The sequence below is a fragment of the Canis aureus genome, chromosome 18, assembly GCF_053574225.1.
Source record: "Canis aureus isolate CA01 chromosome 18, VMU_Caureus_v.1.0, whole genome shotgun sequence".
Classification (NCBI taxonomy): Eukaryota; Metazoa; Chordata; class Mammalia; order Carnivora; family Canidae; genus Canis; species Canis aureus.
In genome coordinates this window covers 23705797-23713628 of record NC_135628.1, presented here as the reverse complement: position 1 = coordinate 23713628, position 7832 = coordinate 23705797, and positions in this window count along the sequence as shown.

The window sequence follows — 7832 nt, the reverse complement described above, 5'->3', positions numbered from 1 at the left end:
ACAATCAACATAATGTTAATATAGTTTTATTAATATAAAGTAAAATAGAGTTTAAACCAAAAACAACACTGGAAATGGACTTACCTCATATTGACGTGTAGTTAATGCACCAGGAATATGTAACAAGTATAACAATTCCAATTCTAAACTTATATTGCCTAATACAGGCTTAGGATTCAAAATGTATAAAACAAAAAGTAAAGGAAGTGATTTGATAAAAGCAGAAGGGGCACATTATAGATTAGGCTGCTTGCAACTGAACCCAGCAATCAATCTTAGCATTATGAAGAGAGACAAGCAAACCTTATATGTATATTCCAGATGGAAGTATCCACACCACCTATGAGGTATTCTTGCCAAAAATTTGGACCTCAATCTGAGCAAGGATTAGATACTTCATAGGAAAGGTAAGAGTACAAGGAATAGATCAAGTATAACCAAAGGATGACGATCAGGGACAGTTAAGAATGTGGAAAACTCTATAGGAAAACAGACCTAATGTTCTCATTTAAAGTGGGGAGTGGGGTGGGGAAGGATAAACCTATAGATTAAAATAGATTGAGGACACTGTCTTAGCCTGGGTTCTCTTGGAAGTGCAAATATTTTATGTGACAATGTGGATCCAGAGATACAGGAAGTAAAATAGAGAAGGAAAAAGTCAGTGTAAGGACAGGTTATGGATCAGGAAACTGCTCACTCCTGTGGGATCCACATAAAATGCATCTCCACTCCTGCGGAGCCATATGAAATGCATCTCAGAAACATCTGTAGGGGAGAAAGAGGGACATATTTATTGGCTCACATTCCCCATTGGTTAAACTTTGCCCTCAGGGCATTAACATGCACTTCTGCGTTTTTTGTGCGTGGATGAAGAGCAAACAGTTTCCAGCACGATGAACAGAGAACCCCAGGAACAGGGAGAGAAAGGCATGAAGAGTGGGTGGAGGTCTGTCCAGGTTGTACTTGTGTGAAGCAGGCTGAAGGCCCCCTGGCCAGTGCAGCAAGGTCTAAAATAACCAGATCACAGCGGTTTAGTGCCGCCTGCAGCCCAGGGTGTGATCCTGGAGACCCGGGATCTAGTCCCACATCGGACTCCCTACATGGAGCCTGCTTCTCTCTCTGCTTGTGTCTCTGCCTCTCTGTCTCTGTCTCTCTGTCTGTCTGTCTGTCTGTCTGTCTCTCTCTCTGTATCTCATGAATAAATAAATAAAATCTTAAAAAAAAAAACAAGATCTGAAATGGTACATGAGAGGTCCATGTATCACAGTGTAATGTGTGGACCTTATTTGGATTCTGATTGTAACCAATTATGAACCAACGTATTTGAGACAATTGAGGAAATTTAACACTGGATATTTTTAAATAAGTATATTTATTTTTTAGAGGTACATACTTAAGTATTATAAAAAACACAATTATTAAATATTAATGGAAAAAACTGATATAACTACAAGGGGAAATTGCCAAAATCATCAGAATGAAAGTTTTTAACATTTTTCTTTCAACAACTGCTGTATCAGACAATCAGTAACACAGACAATCTGAACAAATAATAAGCTTATTTTAATGGACATATAAAAATACTTCCCAAACAACTGAAGAACATGTATTCTTCTCAAGCACATGTTGAACATATCCATAAACTGGCCACATACTAAGCTATAATACATATCTCAACACATTTCAAATAGTAGGAATCATTCAGACCACATTCTCTGACTACAGTGCAATTAAATCAGTAACAAAAGGTAAGTTTAAAAAAACATATATTTGGAAAATATCAAAACATCTACATGGGTCATACATCAAAAAATCATAATGGAAAGTACAAGTCAAAAATGTATGATAATAGAAGTATTAGATAGCAAAACTTGTGAGATACAGATGAAACAATGACTATTATTATTTTTTAAACAGGAGCAGATGTGAGTATCTATCTTCTTTTATTTTTTATGATTATTTATTTGAGAGAGAGTGCACACCTGCAAGCAGTGGGGGAAGAGGCAGAGGGAGAGGAACTTGACTCAGTGCTGCGTGTGGAGCCCAACATGGGACTCGATCCCATGACTCTGAGATCACAACCGTGAACAGAAACCAAGAGTTGGACACTTAACTGACTATGGCACCTATGCATGCCCAGATGAAACAATAATTAGATGGAAACTTGTAGCCTTCAGTGTATATATTGGACAAGAATCAATGCTGAAACCTATTTAGCTAAGCATTCAATGTAAGAGGTAAGAGAACAACAGAAAATCCCAAAGAAAATGAAAGAGAAGTTCCATTTCTGGTAATATGGCAGGTTAGTTAGGCTATTTGGGCCAATCTTCCTGCTGAAAACAACAAAGTGTTAGCTAAAATATATATATATTTTTAAATTAAACCGTCTTCTTAAAAGCATTAAACAGTTATCAGGTTATAGAGTATTATCATCATAACATTATTTTCCTGTATCATATTATGAAAAATTTCAAACACACAGAAACTTTATAATACAATAAATACCTGTATACTAACGAATTAGATTCAATGGTAGTTGAGCCATTGAAAGTAAATTGCTTGACATTATGAGACCTGACCCTAAACACATTTCAGTATGCATTTCCTGAGAATTAGAACATTCTTTTTTTTTTTTTTTAAAGATTTTATTTATTTTTTCATGAGAGACAGAGAGAGAGAGGCAGAGACACAGGCAGAGAGAGAAGCAGGCCCCATGCAGGGAGCCCGACGTGGGATTAGATACAGGAACGCCAGCATCAGGCCCTGGGCCAAAGGCAGGCGCTAAACCGCTGAGCCACCCAGGCATCCCAGAACATTCTTCTATACAACCACAGTACTATTATAAGAGCTCAGACAATAGTAATTCCTAATATTATATGATATCAAAATCAAAGCTTTGTGGTACTTTGACTACCATACATTAATTAGTACTTGTTTTGAAGCTGCAATAATATAGGGGAATTTTGGTAAAGTGCAGACAAATAGACCATGATACATAATAAGGAGTCTATAATGAGATTCATACATATTTGGACACTTGATATATCAGTAGAAACAGGAAAGTTTTCAATAAATGATGCTAGGACAGTTGGATATTAGAACTGAAATACATATATTAGGTCCTTAACTTTATACCATAAACAAAAGTCAGTTCTAGCTAAATTAACATTCTAAATATAGCCTTTTAGAAAATAATATAGATGCAGATTACAGAAACAAATTGCAGAAAACAGAATATATAGTATATTTATTTATGACCTTTGGTAGTAAATGATTTTTGAAAGAGGACAGAAAAAGCACAAACCATAAACAAAAAATTTGACATTGAATAATTTGTGTTAATTTTGTGCTGCCACCTGGAGAAGATATTTATAGCATATACAACCAACAAAAAATTATTATACAATATATGTAAAGAACTCCTATAAATCAATGAAAGAAATACACTAAATGGGTAAATTTATGACCAGGCATTTTGCAAGAGAGGAAAATAGAGATGCTTAATAAAAATGAAGAGATGTTCAGTGTCATTAATTGTTAGGGAGATACAATTAAAACAACAATGTTGGCAAGAACGAAAAGTGGAAAATTTCAAATGTTGGTTACAATATGTTTTATACTGCTGCTGGGAGCACACTTTGGAAAACAATTCAACCTTGTATAGAAAGGAGGACACTCACATATCATTAAGACTGAGCAATTCTACACCTCTATACATACCATAGAAGAATTTCCAACCCACCAGAAGATGCATTAGAAATAAAAATTCTCGGGGATCCCTGGGTGGCTCAGTAGTTTAGCGCTTGCCTTTGGCCCAGGGCGCGATCCTGGAATCCCGGAATCGAGTCCCACGTCGGGCTCCCGGCATGGAGCCTGCTTCTCCCTCTGCCTGTGTCTCTGCCTCTCTCTCTCTTTCTATGTCTATCGTAAATAAATAAATAAATCTTAAAAAAAAAACAACAACAGAGAAATAAAAATTCTCAGAGCACCTACGTGCTTCAGTCAGTTAAGCATCTGCCTTTGGCTCAGGTCATGATCCCAGAGTTATTGAATGAGCGCCACATAGGGACTCCTGGCTCAGCAGAGAGCCTGCTACTCCCTCTCCCTCTGCCTGCTGCTCTGCCTACTTGTGCTCTCCTTTAAAAAAAAAAAAAAAAAAAAAAAAAAAAAAAAAAAAAGAAAGAAAGAAAGAAAGAAAGAAAGAAAGAAAGAAAGAAAGAAAGAAAGAAATTAAATTTCTCTGTACCACCCTAGACCTAAAATCAGAAGCTCTGAGGATGGGGCCAACAATCCATTTTATAAGCTCTCCAGGTGACATTAACATACATTAAATTTCAGGAACAGTTGTTCCAGAGAAACTTGTTTAAAGTCATAATTTATTTTACAGCTGTATTGAGGTATAATTATATATCATAAAATTGTTTTAAGCATACCCTAGAAAAACACTTGTATGACGAAAGATGTACATTGGACATTCAGTAACAATGTATAGAATAACAAAAAACTGGAAACAACCTAATATCCATTATAGTAGAATGGATAAGTAAATTTTACATAATGGCTGTGGTCACTCATACATACAGTTGATCAAAAGAAAGAAAAACAGGGCGCCTGGGTGGCAAGTTGGTTGAACTTCCGATTGCATTTTGGCTCAGGTTGTGATCTTGTGGTTCTGGGATCAAGTCCTGCCTCTGGTTCTGCGTGCTCAGTGCAGAGTTGGCCTGAGTCTTTCTTTCCCTCTCCCTCTGTCCCTACCCACCTGCTCCCTCTCTCTAAAATAAATAAATCATTTTAAAACAGAAGAAAGAAAGAAAAACAGTTAAAGCCTGCTTTTTTTTTTTTTTTTTTTGCCTGCTAAATTTTTGAGGAAACTGTATAATCCTCAAAATCTCAACCCTGTTTGGAAAATTCATGATTCTTTCACCCTTACCATCCCCTGGATCCTGCATTTGCACCAATGGGGAGTGGATTGTGAAAGCTGTGTATTTCCCGCAGAAAAGTCACTTTCTCCAATGCCCACATCAGATGCTGCCACAGATGGCTTTGGTACCAAAGAGGTAACATCAGGGGTTAGGAAGGGATGGTTAAGGGAAATCCTTCCGGAGAGCTAAACAGGGTCTGCTCCATCTGGTGGGTCATGCAAGGAACTCTCTTCACTGTTGGAACTTGGAGTCATTATTATTCCTGCCTGGCAGGATGTGGTATTTACCATGGACTAGGGTTTTCTGTGTTTTTCCCACTCTCCCCTTTTCTGAATGAGAGTTTTTATTGTAATTATCCTATTCAACCCTTATTCGTGTAATATTGGGTACTTTGGGGAAGGTGAGGGGGGCAAACGACTGTCTCATCTTTCAGCTGTCAGCTGCCAAACTATTTAAGAGTGAATGGCAGAGCAGATGGCAGAGATTCCAAATCTCAAGATGGATGAATAATAAAATAGCTGGCTGAAAATTTGGGTTGCTTTCCTTGGGGGTCTGATGAATACATTCAGTGTAAAATGCCTGCATGAGAGGAAAGGTATGCTTGGGTATTAAGCAATTCAAGGGGGCGCCTGGGTGGCTCAGTGATTGAGCTTCTGCCTTCGGCTCAGGTCGTGATCCTGGGGTACTGGGATCAAGTCCCACGTCAGGCTCCCTGCATGCAGCCTGCTTCTCCCTCTGCCTGTGTCTCTGCCTCTCTCTGTGTGTCTCTCATGAGTAAATAAATAAATTAAAAAAAAAAAAAAGCAATTCAAGGGGTGAGCTATGGCAGATCTTATGGTCTGACTAACCAAGTACTTGTGTGTGTGTGTGTTTTAAGATTTTATTTATTTATTCATGAGAGACACAGAGGCAGAGATACAGGCAGAAGCAGAAGCAGGCTTCCTATGGGCATCTCAATGCAGGACTTCAACCCTGGACCCTGGGATAAAGACCTGAGCCAAAGGCAGTCAACCCCTGAACCACCCAGGCATCCCCCAAATGCATGTTTTTCACTCTCTCCTTGACCTTCTCTCTCATAAAGCCTGGGAAATTTAAGTACTGTACTTGTTTTCCCAGCCTCCTTTATATAACTAGGGGGTGGGGCATGTGACATAGTTCTGGTCAATGACACATAAGTGAAAAGGTTTTGGAGGGCTTTCTAGGAAAACTCTTTCTTGATAAAAAGGAATAGCTGATGTTAGCTGCCCCTTCTTTCTTTTCTTGAGTTGGGATATGATTTCAGGATCTCTTGTAACCATGGGGAAAATGCCCTGAACCAATGCCTGTAACTGTCTACCCCAACATTTCTTCAGAGTAACAATGACAACAAAACCCCCTATATTTAATTAAGACACTGTTAGTTGACTTATTTTGTTTGCAGAAGAAAACATCCCAAATATACATCACTGCAAAATGGTGATAATTCCTATCTTATTTTATGAAGACTATATATGCAAAATATCTAATACTTACCAAGGCAAATGTCTTTATTTCATGTCTCTCTGTCCATTCTATTTCCTAGATCAATTAAGACAACTTTTAGTAGGAAATTATAGTCCCATGGCACTTTTAATTTTTTAAAAGATTTTATGTATTTATTAGGCAGAGGGAGAAGCAGGCTCCCTGCGGGAAGTCTATGTAGGACGATCCCAGGACCCTGGGGATCACGACCTGAGCCAAAGGCAGAGATGCTCAACCACTGAGCCACCCAGGTGTGCCAACACTTAAACAAACAAACAAACAAACAAACAACAAAAGTTAAAACCATATATAGTATTTTAATGAAAAGGTGTCATTTTCATAAAATGTTAGAGTAATATTTTCTATTTTGTTCCATAGTGTTGTCAGTGACTTCTTTGGTCAGAGTTGACTGGAAGAGCCTACAACTGCATTGTCTATTTTAATTATTTCCCTCTAGACTCATTAACTTGTACTTGCCTACATAGACACTCCCCTGCCAATTTTTTATCAGCTCACATAGCCTGGCATTTTCTGCTATATTTGTTAAGTTAGCTGATTTACATTGCCGTTTTAAAAAATTTTTATTTTAATTTTTGAAGATTTTATTTATTTATTTGAGAGGGTGAGAGAGCATAAGCAGGGGGAGCAGCAGAGGGAGAGCAGGCTTCCAGCAGAGCAGGGATCCCCATGGGGGGCCGGATGCCAGGGCGCAGGGATCATGACCCGAGCGAAGGCAGGTCATGCTTAACCTTCTGAGCCACCCGGGCGCCCCACATCGCAGTTTAAAAATGTTTATTTATTATTAATTTTTTTAAATTGCAGTTTTTTATTTTTATTTTTATTTATTATTTTTTTTAAATTGCAGTTTTTTAAATGCCAATTTTGAAACCACAATATCAGCGAAAAGCTCTGTACAAAGAACTAAGCCATGTTCTTTGCGTCCGCGATATGCAAGGCATCGCACTCCCTCGTCACTTGTTACCCTACAAGGAGAGCTGCGAGACCCGGGAAAGGGAGAGGCACCCGCGCCAGGTTGGAGCCTGCGGTAAAGAGCAATCCGGGCGGCTCGGGCTGCTCTAGGGGACGGGTTTCTCCCGCCGGGATGCCGCGGCCAGGTGGAAGCGCGCACCCCGCGCCCCGCCGCGGTCCTCGGCCCGGCCAATCCGGAGGCGGGCGGCAGGGGGCGTGGCCGGCAGGGGCAGGCCAATCCGGAGGCGGGCGGCGGGGGGCGTGGCCGGCAGGGGCAGGCCAATCCGGAGGCGGGCGGCGGGGGGCGTGGCCGGCAGGGGGCACGGCCAATCTGGAGGCGGGCGGCAGGGGGCGTGGCCGGCAGGGGCAGGCCAATCCGGAGGCGGGCGGCAGGGGGCGTGGCCGGCAGGGGCAGGCCAATCCGGAGGCGGGCGGCAGGGG